The sequence below is a fragment of the Pteropus medius genome, unplaced genomic scaffold (genome assembly GCF_902729225.1).
Source record: "Pteropus medius unplaced genomic scaffold, Ma_sr-lr_union100, whole genome shotgun sequence".
Lineage (NCBI taxonomy): Eukaryota > Metazoa > Chordata > Mammalia > Chiroptera > Pteropodidae > Pteropus > Pteropus medius.
This window is the reverse complement of record NW_024344652.1, coordinates 44,390-57,185: the sequence shown is the minus strand read 5'-3', so window position 1 is coordinate 57,185 and position 12,796 is coordinate 44,390.

Sequence of the window (12,796 nt, the reverse complement as noted above, 5' to 3'; positions counted from 1 at the left end):
TGGACAGCTCTAGGATAATGAAAACCATTCCTTTATTTATTTAAAGCAAAGGGGGAAAAGTGATGTCAGCTGTTTAAAATTTAAAGATCTCAAGGGAGTTCATGGTCATTATCTCAAGATACTCAGAACGTCCACAAAAGGCGAGTCTGGACTGAGTCACATTGTACAGACTGGGCGACAGGTCCAGTCCACGTGGTGCAGTCGTGCTCGACTGTGTCCCGTGTCCCTTCCGCCACATCACGCTGCCTCTTCAAAATGTTCAGTCACTGGATTGGCCATGACGTCATAGTCAGTCAGGGTGCGTACCCTCAGAAGCAAAGTGATTTAGAATTCGGCCTGTTGAAACCCCACATCCTGCCCTTTGCTCTTCGCCCACCATGCTCTCTTACCTGCTTTGATGTCGTGAAGCATGTGAACTTGAAGGAAGTTAATTTCTTCCATGAGCTCCTTACCTCTAAAGATCACAGCTGTCCTCTCACCCACCCTAGTGTGCATGCCAGGGCTGAACGCAGCAACAGTGAAGACTTCTCTTTGAACCAAGTACTTTGGCTCATAGCACCCTCCCTGTGGTGATGTCCAATCAGATGGCCCCACAGTCACAGAAGGGACTGCATCTACTCAGAGGTTTCTGGAAGTTCTGGGGAGGTTCACATAACATCTCCAAGCATTTTTTAATCAGGGAATTACTTCTCCTGCCTGTCTCTGAATCTGTGCCCTGTTGCTTAGCAGAACCAACTCTGGGAAAGTTTTCAACGACTATTGAGAAATAGTCTCAAAGTCATTTTACAGATGTTTATTGAAGTTTTTTTTTTTTTTACTAAATAACTTCCTTGGAGGAGTGAAAATGGTAAAATCATTGACAAAATAAATCTCGTTTTTCACGTGTAAATTATTTTATTATGATGCCTAGTATTTTCAGAGATCATAGCTAAAGTAAATTTGGCGATTTTTTCCCTGGCCTTACTGAAATATAATAGACAATTAGTGCTCGTATTTTCCTTGTACAATTCAATGAGTTTCTTTTAATTATACTTGGCATAGAATAATGTATTAGTTTCAGCTGTACAATCTATTGATTAGAGGTAAATGTAACTCACAACATGATCACCCCACTAACTGTAGTACCTCCTTCCCTTTACATATCTATTACAACATTGATTACTATTTTCCCTTTATATCTCCATGTCTATTTCATAATTATTTATTTGGACTTCTTAATCCTTTTGCCCTTTTTCATCATCCTTCTCAAAACCCCTTCCATCTGGCAGCCCACAAAAGTCTCTATATCTATGAGTTTACTTCCATTTTTGTTCTTATTTCTTTTGTTCTTTAGATTCCACATGAACGTGAAATCATGCGATATTGGTCTTTATCTGACTTATTTCATTCAGCAAAACACCCTCAAGGTCTATCCAGGCAATATCTTTCCCCATCCCCTTCCTTTGAGTATGGGTGTATTTTTTCAATCTTAAGTGAGTGTCTTGTAGGCAGCATATGTCAGGGTCTTATTTTCTTATCCATTCAGCCACTCTGTCATTGGCTGGAGCACCTAATTCTTTTTCATTTGAGATATTGATAGGAATTACCATTCTTTATTCATGTTTTTGATACAATTTTTTTCCTTCTTGAAGAATTCCTCCCAACATTACTGCAATAGTGGCTTGGTATGAATAAATTCCTTTAGTTTATTTTCATCTGGAAAGCCCTTTATATATCTTTTGACCTTAAATGATTGCTTTGTTTGATAAAGTATTCCTGGCTGTAGAGCCTGGGTTTCATCCTGTTGATTGTTTTGTGCCAAGCCCTCTGTCCTGAATAATTTCTCTTGAGAAATCAGCTGCCAGACTTCTGCATGCTCTGTTGTAGGTTACTAATTGCATTCCTCTTGCTGCTTTTAAGAATCTGTTTCTGCATTTAACCTTTGGCATTTTAATTAGGGTGTGTCTTGGGATGGGCCTATTTGAGTCCCTCTCTCATGGGACTCTCTGAACTCCTATGGTTGTAGTACTAGTTCCTTCACCTGGTTAGGAAAGTTTTCCATGATTATTTCTTCAAATAGCTCTTCAACTTCTTGTTTACCATCACATATCCCTATGATATGAATTTTTTACATTTAATGGTGTCCCATAGGCTCTGTAAAGTATTATTATAGTCTTGGCCTCTTCTGTTTTGCTGTTCTGATTGAGTGTCCATGGCTTCCTCATTCTTTTTACCTGTGATTCGATCCTCCACTTTATTCCCCCTAATAAACTCTTCATCTCAAATAATGTGTTCGTCTTCATTTCTGATTGTCCCCCTTTTATAAATTCCACTTCCATTTTTATGTTTTTATCTTTTTGTTAAAGTTCTCCCTAAATTCATCTATATTTCCCCTAAGTTCATTGAGCATCTTTATAACCAGTGCTTGGAACTCTGCAGCTGTTAGATTGCTTGACTCCATTATTTGTGGATCTCTTCTGTTCTCTCATATGGTTTCTGCTTCTTTGTCTTCCCCTTTTGGCTGCCATTCCAAGGAAAGCTCCTAAGTCTCCTGGTCTTCTTAGTGTGCCTTTGCTTCATAGGTGGCCCATGGCACAGTCCTAAGAGGGTTGCTGCTGCAGGCCAAGATTCACCCTGGCCTAGGCCCCTTCAGGGCCAGCTTTAAGATTCAGCAAGCAATCCACAGATGCTCTGCTTATATAGTTGCCTCAAGAAACCACACCAGAAACCAAGGTCAACTGCCACCTGTGTGAGTCTTGGCACTGCTCAGCAAGGAGTACTGGACTCACTGTGGATACACCTGATGTGTCTCGTGCGGGGCCTTGAGTTAGGGGGAGTTTCAGGAAGTCTTCTGGATGGAATGATCTCTATTACTCAGTTTAATAGTGTCTCAACTATGGTGATGCTGCAGCCTCAAACTAGGAGATGGGTATGGCTCCACAGAGGAACAATGGATACCTCTAGCACTTCTGTCCAGGAGAGAGCCTTGCCTCTGGCCCTCGCTCTGACAACTGTGTCTCCACCTATAGGTCCCTGGTGCCCCTTTGCACAGCCGACCAGGTGCTGATGCTCAGAGTAAGCAAGTCCATCACCATGAAAGTCGACTTCTGGATACAGTTTTTTGTTTTCTTTTTTTTTAAGTGACGTCTGCAGCTACCTGGAGCCTCAGCCTGTGTCCCACTCAGCTGCTCAGGTTTTTGCCCTCTGCTACTTTCTACTTTTGCAGGGTGGTTAATTATTTCTCTTCCTAGTTGTACTACTTCTGTTCATCTAGAGTGCAGGCAATTTTGCTTGCTGTTTGCTCCATGATTCTGTCACAACTTGGATTTGATCTCAAGAGAGATTAACAAAGATGCTATCATCTATATCATTTTTCCCTACCTTACATGTTCATTTTTATTTTTTCATTCACCAGTTAAATTTTGCGATTTTGTATAATAAAAACAATTGTGGAAAGTTTGAAGGAATAAAGGAGGGAGAGAGGTGTCTCCATCTCTCTCAGCCGAGCTCCTTTAAAGAACATAGTTGGGCTCACAGTGAAGTGGGCTCACGCTCTGCATTGTGTGAGCTTGCAGGTGTCCTTGGGGTTAAAACGGTCTGCTGTATGGAAAAGCAAGGAGAGGGGGAAAGGTTATGGAACATGTGACTCTCCAGGCCAGGCCAGCCATTTTCAAAGAATTCAAGAGACATACTGGAAATAAGAGGCAGGTGAGAATCACAAATCGACAGCAGGAAGAATGCCGAAACCTCATAGCTGTCCAAACTTTCAGAAAAGGGATTAAGTATGTCACCATCAATCCTCTTGATTATTGGAAGAACTTAAGAAATGAATGCATTAACATTTATTTGGTGAAAGCTGAGAAAAACAGGTTTTACCAGAAGGATAGAATAATTGACCAATGAAAATTGATGACAAACATATTTATATTTGTAAACACCCATCTTAGTTTAAGGGAGTACTGTGAACATATCTACCTAAGCCTGAAAAAGATGTCTGATGTCTAGTAAGTTTCACATATATTCTCCTACACAAGAGGGAAAAGCTTCTTTGATTATAACATCAGTCAGGTAATCAGTGTGCAAACCCAAACAGATCTCAAACTGCACTGGCTAGGTATGCTGCAGGCTTACTTCTCTCGAACACCACAGCCCCTCATGGAGGGATTCTGACTGGTGCTCTGGGTGCCACCCACCATGCAGCTGTGCCTCTGCTAGGTGTCTAGCATCTTTTCCACAAAATCAGTGGACAAGAAGAAGGAAAGGGTGGGGATGAGAGGAATCTGTGCACCATGCCTGGAAGCAGCCCCAATTCCTCCATTCCCATGCCATGAGCCAGAACCACATCTCAAGCCCACATTTAGCTGAGAAGGGGACAGGGAACTGAGGCCTAACATTAGGCAGAAGGGGTCATCGAGAAAGCACGGCTGGTACGACTACCAGACAGTGCCAGCAGTCTCGGCCACAATGGCATACAGTGATAGCTATGTCTGCAGTGTTTTGTCTAAGACCTCTTATGTTGGACACTGATTAGGGTTACACCCAATATTTTATAAACAACATAATCGAAAGCCTAGAAGTGCTCTTCCAGTTTGCAGACACATGCACGTGGGAAAAAGATCTAATAAGGCAGGCCAGTGGCTAGCAAAGTGGTTCTGTAAGAGGCTATATAGTGACCAGTTTATGCGTTTTGAGCCACAGTCTCTGTCCTTGATACAGAACTTTGCCATCACAAGACAAAAGCAGCTATCAAATGTACACAGACGAGAATGTGTGGCTCCATTCCAAACCTTGATTTACAGAAAGAGAGGCAGCTTCCCAGGCTTAGTCCACAGGTTGTAGTTTATCTCTGGATGAGGTGACAAAGTCAGAATTCAAATAAATTGTATAATGGGTCTAAGACAACAAGGTTATATGTAACGCAGCTGCATTTTAAATTCTTTATGCACATTGAAAGGAAAGGCCCTCCGTGTACAAAGTAATGATGTAGCTTTTGTGTACAATACCGTTACACAAACAAGTTCGCAAAAAACTTAAAAGCAGTTAAGAGTGTGGTGTGGCTACCTAAGTGTCGTGGACATGGGAACATGGCCCGTCGCTGCTTCCCCTGGGGAACAGCAGCCAAGTGTCTCCCAAGAGGTGCTTATTCAGTGAGTTACCAAGGTCCCACATTGGAGACGTGGCCCAGACACTGGATTCTTCCCTCAGGAAAAGGAAAGCTCATGTGTTTTCACCCAAGAGCTGGCAAAGAGATCCGTACACAGCCCTTACATGGGACTGAATGGCCTCAGTGAACACATTCAACAGTACTTTCCGGAGTCTGGGAGTGGATGAAAGTTCGGGTTTGATCATTTTTGTGGACCTTATCAACTCCGCAGCACGTGGGGACCTGAGGCACAAAATGAATAGGTCAACCTCAACTACTGCTTCCTGTCTTCTCCTGTGTTCACCAGGACTGAGTGTTTGGGGAGAGAATAAGTGTCCTCGTGGGAAATGCCTTCTGACGCTGACTCAGTTCTTCCCTCCTGGGCCACAGCACCGTGACAGAGCAAACTGAGAAACCACAGTCTCTTACATTGAGATGAATCGCTTCAAGTACTTCCAGCCATATGCCCGCCAGAACGGACAGTCTCTGGGTTCAGCGTTGACCGGTGGCCACTTGCCTTCTTCATGGATACATTCAGACCACGGCAGAACATCCGAGAGGCAGCTCCATGCATCCCAGAATGGATCAGTCCCCATGAGAACCCCCATGAAACAGCTGACGCATCGTCCATGTCTTTGTTCCAGACTGTACTTGCTCTCATCTCAGCAGCTCTGACACTCCATGTTCCTTGAGATGATTTTCAGGCTCCTCATGACAACACATTGTGCCATGCATAGCTTAATCCCTTTCCTGGCAGTGGAGCTCTGTGGCGCACAGGATGCAAGCTATCACTATTCAAACAACAGCCACCATTTACTAAATGCCTCAGCTGTGGTATGAGCTGTAGCTTTATAATGGGAAAGACTTTCAAAATGACCGACTTGGAGTGTCAGATTTTGTTCACAAACTCACACTTATGGAATCATGTGCCAAAATATGATGGATATTCAGGCTACTTGAAACATCGACAGTGTGAACACTGCACCAGTCATCAGAGCTGGAGTTCCCGTACATGGACATGACTGGGTACATGGCTCTGAAGGTTGTGGAAAGCATTCAGGGACACACCAGGTCCCTGGAAATGATGGGTGTAGACTGAGATACTGAGCCCTGGTCCATCTACGGAGGTGGCATTAGTGTCACAGCTGATGGCACAGCCAATGCTGAGGCAAATGCAGACCACGTGCCGAGAGCATCCAAACTGCATAGTGCTTCTGCGGGCTCTGCCCACCCAGCGCCAGCAGTTCTTCTGTTCTGTCCCTTTCCCAGGCATACTACATCTCCGTTTTCTGGTTGACCCTCTGCACCTTGCCGCTGCACCGTGCTGGTACCCCTGGCCTTCTGCCCACACTGCACTTCAAAAATCAGCCCCCAAACTCCCTGCCAGACAAGGCCCCTCGACCTGACTGTGGGCCATTTCCTGTTCGGACTGCTGCCCACATGCCTGTGCTGGGACTGACGATGGCCCCTCTGTCCTCAGGTCCTCCAGTGGAGCCCCGCCCCAATGCACGCTCTGTCCCTTGCACAGCTCAGGGAAGGCACTGACCATGCCCACACTAACTGAGAGCCAGACCCATCTCCTCACAGCACTATCTCCAGAGTGGGGACTGTGCCCCAAAGTTCTGGCATTTCCCGCGCAGGGCGCAGCCCTTCACACGCACTAAGAACAAACAGGTCCACACTTCTCATTTATAACATGAGGTGCAGGCGGGTTGGCAAATAATGACGGAGCCATTCTATGTCCTTAAACGTGACAGTGTCCACACAAAGTACCCGCAGCTTACCAGGAAAGATTTCCACAAATGCACACTCATTGTGATCTGCCCTCCTCTCTGCTTATGGCCCCCAACAAAAAGAAGGTGGTCACTGCTTCAGAGCACTTTCTGCCAGTCCACTGTTATTTCATTACTCAACTTCAACCTCAGGTCTATGTTTCAAGGATCACTGCAGAGTCATTCCGCCCAACAGACACTATTAAAAAATCTGTAGGCAAAGCTGATTCATGCAGAATATTACCTTTTAAACCTGACACAAGGCCTATGTCTCATCTCTGTCACTCCAGAGAGAGGCCCCAGCTCTCAGGAAGGGACTGGGGTAGAGGTGTTTATGGGCTTTGTGCTTTTTCAGTGAGTGAATTGCTGACAACTTCATCGTAACGAGGTTGCTCTGTGACCATCACCAAAAGGAGGTGATACTTACGAGTGAGGGCTTTTAAAAAATGTATTAAATGTAGGCTGTTGGATAGAACATACATTCTGTATTGAAATGTTCAGATGTTGACGATAATAAAAATCAGAGACATTCTGGAAGGGATAAAGACTGTTCTCCCCAGCCAGTTGTGATGTTTTCTGTCCCTCTCTTTGCATCTGATCACCCTGTAAAGCCGCACATTCATGGCGACCTGAGTCCAGCTGGATGATGTGCTCACTTCCCTCTACACACCCGCCTCAGGTCTTGACTTATTAAACGCATATTGTGGCCTCTAGAGGGGAGCCGCACAGCCCAGTTGTCTCTGCTGCATACAGAAATATTTGACTGCCTGGAGAAATGGGGACATGACCGAAGATTCTAACACTTTCCTGTATCCGTTGGAAACTCTGGCATCTGTGATGCAAAGCCCTCCCAGTGCCTCCAGTGCTCACCTACGGGAAGGAATCAAAGGCCATTTGACTGTTTCAATCTTTTTGTTACATGCTGTCACTCCTTCAACTCTAAAGTCACTCACCCCCAACAGCCAGCTTCTGCACAACGAATTGGATGAGGTCTGACAAGAGATTTGACTGTGCAGACAGGGCTCCTGGTCACTGGCTGCTGCCTCAGCCAGGCTGTTCTCTTCTCCAGCATTTGCCTTTAGAGAGCAGAACCAGGAATATTGTGTCTGCTCATGGCTACCACCCTTGCCAGCATGCTTCTCCTTATACTTTCTCTGATCTTTATAAAGGCACTGACTGTTCACAAAATGGGGGTGATGGGTAAACATCTCCCTCATCAGCACTAATCACATGTCATTTTCCTGGCCAAGCTGAGGTCTCAGCAAGATACTCTGTCCTCCTGTTTCTCAGCTTTCCTTGCTTGGTCTGTGCTGTGACCAGAACCCGTCCCTCATCAGAACCACAGACGATATTAATCCAATTATCGCTCCCCTCAGAAAGGCTGGTTCTCCATACCTATATCTCCCAGGTGTCCCTAAGCCCCTGAGCACAACATGAATTCTTTGCCACAAAGCTTGCTCTTACTAGTTACTTCAGTTACAATAGCTGTCACCCCAAAGAGCCTTGAGGACCTGCAATGTTGCAGGATGCTCCCCAGTGAGCCCTTTCTTTTAGTGGATTCTTGGAAAACCCTCCTTGACAATTCTTTTAGCTAGAAAACAGGGTATCTCCTTTGCTCTCCTTAGTCTCCCAGCTCCAGTCAATGTTTTGTAAGTGTAGTGAATCAAGTTTGGAGCTGTTCTACCAGAAACTTTCATTTGAAATCTGAACCCAGTGACTCCTGATGGGGAGACAGAGGAAGCCACTAGTGAACCTAAAGTCGGCTCTTATACCTCAAGGATTCATCTCTTCCCATATTCAATTGGGAGTGACCTACCAAATGAATTGTGTTTTTACAATGATCAAAAACACTGCAGGTTATTTTGCCAGGAAGTCTGCAGTTCACCTGAAACAGATATGACATTAGAAATGGGCTTCTTCAATTTGACTCTAAATCAAACAATCCTGAGCTGTGGGCGTCAGGTGCCCATTATTCCTTACGGAGCATCCTAGGTTACAAGAATTTGAGAGGTATGGTGAAAAACCACAAAAATCCTAACCCTAGTACATTTCTTTCACTCCAAAACAAAATGGTTTGTAAAACCTTTTAATTTTTGTTAGCCAAATAATTCCATCTTAGATTGGAACTTTAATATTAATCTGATCATGGCACTCTGAGGTCTGATCTGCAGTGACTTCCCAGAGTTTACCTTGCCCATGTTCTGCATTTCTTCCCAGGCAAGTTCTTCTGTCTTTAACACCAACCACCCCACCCTGATCGTCTGGGAGGAAAATGACCTTGAAGAGCTTGTCGTAAGGTGATTTCTACGTGCTTGACTAGATCCTATAATTTAAATTTAGTTTTATTTTATCGTTAGCTTCAGAGCTCTTGCAGGAGTGAGCACCTGTCTTTCACGTCATTGTGAGAAATTGTCAGGTACCCGACCTGCTCTACTGAGTCAAGACTTCCAACAGTAACTCCAAGGATAAAGGTCACATTTTTATTCAAGATCAGAGCAAAGGACATCAGTAAGGCTGGGGCAGACTTCTAAATCCTTCGGTATTAGGTTTACAAAACTGAAATGGCCCTTTGATTCACCTATGTTTGTCCTGTCTCGGAGATCAACTTAAGGCATTTTTTTGTTTTCCCCGTGTGCAGTGTACTTTGCTAATCCAAGCCGTAGTTATGGGTGATAATGTCCATTCACATAGCAACTTTAACATCTTGTAAAAGTCATGCTCTCTTACAAATGATGCTGGGGCAGTGTCCAGTAGGCCCCATCACACTGGGAATTTGCAGTGCCCATGCTGTCCAAGTCCAAGAGCCTCAGGGGCTCAGAGATCCTTGGATTTGACATGAGTTTAAGGAAATTGCTTGCGCCCTCTATTGTCAAAGGCAGAGTGTGGGACGCATGAAGACAACTCAGAGTTCCAAGCCCAGCTGTGATCAGTTCAAGGCAGGAGGCAGTCACATCGAGTGAACTAAAACGCACACATACTTAGAGATATTAACACTGTGTATGTGATATGTGATATAGTATCAGCCTACTGATGCATTAATTAATATGATAGTGTGCCAATCAACAAGTATTACTATATTAACATATTTATGAGTTACAGTATATATGCTATTACACACGTATAGGCTCCATATCATATCATGGCAGCATATCATGGTTTTATACTTGTGCGCAGGAATAATGACCTTAGCGGAAAGGGGACAATGGAGCCTCAGCTCTAAAAGTTTGCTCTTATGTATAAAAGCAACTGGATTCACTTTTAGGTTACTAAACAGTATTTAAAATATAGAAAAGTATAAAGAATAAAACCCAGAAATAATCCCCTTTATATGTTGGTGTACTGTTATTAATTTTTTAATGTGAATGAAATTTTATATTTTGGCATACTTAATGTGTAATTTCGTTTTTTATTTTTACAACTAATGTAAGCATTTTTAATTCTGAAATGTATCACTGAATATTATTTTATGAGTACATAGTTATATATCCTGTAACTCACAATAATTTATAAGATTATTTGATTTTTTCTCTAATTTTCTGCTAGCATAAAAATATCAGTGAAATTAAAGTTTCTCATGAGTGTTGTCTTTCAGATAGGCCATCCGTTTAGAATTCTACTAGAGCAATAGTAATGCCCAATTACCAGTAATTCGTTTCTTTTCATTCAATGATACTAGTTTAGTTTTTAAATTTTTGCAATTCTCTGATTACTAATGTGGTTGGATGTTCTTTATTATCAGATATTTTAAATTCCACTTTTTTAACTTGTATAGTCTTCCTGTCTGTACACTTCAATTATTGATTTGCTTGAGTTCTTTATATATTAAGAAGAGCCACTATTCTTCGTTAGATTTATTGAGATCACTTTTCCTTCTACTATTTTTAAAAATTTTATCACTGGAATTTTTAATGCGTAAACATTTTTAAAGTCTTATGCGAGCAAAGCTACCAGTCTTTTGTGAGTCTTCTATTTCTTATTATTTTACAGTCTTTTCAATGAGAGATGAGAAATATTTTTGCTTGTGTTTTCTTACTCTTTATTTTGTCATGTGTTAGCTATCGTTTTAAATTAAGTAATTATTTCCAACAAAAGCTAAGCTTTTGTTCTTTATTACATCAGTTTGCAAATATTTTCATTTTTTTTTAGAAAGTAACTGAGAAAAAATCTGTCCCTCTATAGCTAAGAAACCATATGGAAGCATTCAGCTACACTCATTGAGTCTTAAGTAGTTTCCAGTCACTTTGTGCCCTGAGTTCATAAAGAACCAATGTGACAGTTTAAGTCACAATTAGTCCCACAAAAAATGAGCAATTTTCTGAGCACAATTTAATGTTATAAAGGGAATGGTAATTGTGTTGGGCTCTGTTTTGCTATTGGGTGAGCTCTTTGGTTTGGTGTGACAATTTGAATAAAAATAAATTGAGAGGACTTCACTATGCTCTTCGAAGGGGAAATTTGATGAGAAGCAGTAATTTATAACATACATGTATACATATAAAATACACAGATGTGTTGCCTCCAGGTCTTTTTTTTCCCCTCAAGGTTGCATTGACACTTGCGGTCTCCTGTAGTTCCATACAAATTTTAGAATTGCCTGACCCTTTTCGGTAAAGGAAATGCTATTGGCATTTTGATGAGGATTGCATTGATCTGCAGATTGCTTTGTATAGTGTGTTCCTGTCATTGATTAAAAAAAGATTAATAGGAAGATTGTGCTCCTGGACAGAAAAAAAATAATATTGAAATTGAGAAAATGTTCTCAAAATTAATTTCTCAAAATTAATATTGAGAAATGTTCATACTATTCATAACAATGCTTTTATCATTGTCTTATTATCTTCAGTGTACATGTATTTACTGTATATGGTTAAATTTATCCCTAAGTATTTTAAATAATTAAATTTTTATTAAGTTTATTGAGGTAACATTGGTTAATATAATTATATAATTTTCAAGTGTACATTATAATTTGCCATCTGTATATTCTATTGTATGTTTACCACCCAAAATTCAGTTTCCTTCAGCTACCATATATTTGATACCCTTTACCCACTTCACCCTACCCCTATCCCCTATATTCAACCGCTTTTAACCATCTACCGACCCCCTCCTCCCTGACCCCCTACCTCTGGTAACTTCTAGTCTGTAGTCCATATCCATGAGTCTCTCTTTGTCCTGTTCATTTGTTGCTTTTAGGTTTATATCCCACATATAATTGATACTATATGATTTTCAGCTATTTCTGTCTGGCTATTTTTGCTTAGCATGATTATCTTGAGGTCTATCCATGTTGTCACAAATGGCAGTATTTCATCTCTTCTTATGGCTGAGTCACATTCCATTGTCTATATGTACCAAAGCTTCTTTAGCAAATCATCTATTGTAGAAAACTTTTGTTGCTTCCATGTCCTGGCCACCATGAATAATGCTCCTGTGAACATCAGTGCACAAATATCTTTTCGAATATAGGTTTTCAAGTCTTTGGGGTAAGTAGCCAGTAGAGGGATTACTGGCTCATATGGAAGATCAATTCGTAGTTTTTTGAGGAGCCTCCATACTGTTTTCCATCATGGCTGTGCCAATTTGCAGTCCCAACAGCAATGTATGAGGGTTCCTTTTTCTCTGCATCCTGTCCAACATTTGTTATTACTTGTCCTGTTGATTACAACTATTCTAACAGGTGGGAGATGGTCTCTCATTGTGGTTTTGATTTGCATTTCCCTAATAGCTAGTGATGTTGAGCATCTTTTCATTTATTTGTTGGCCATTTGTGTGTCCTCCAGAGAGAAGTATTTGTTCAGGTCCTCGGCCCATTTTTTGATTAGATCGTTTGTTTTCTTGTTATTGAGTCATATGAGTTCTTCATATATTTTGAATATTAGGCCCTTATTGGAGCTGTTGC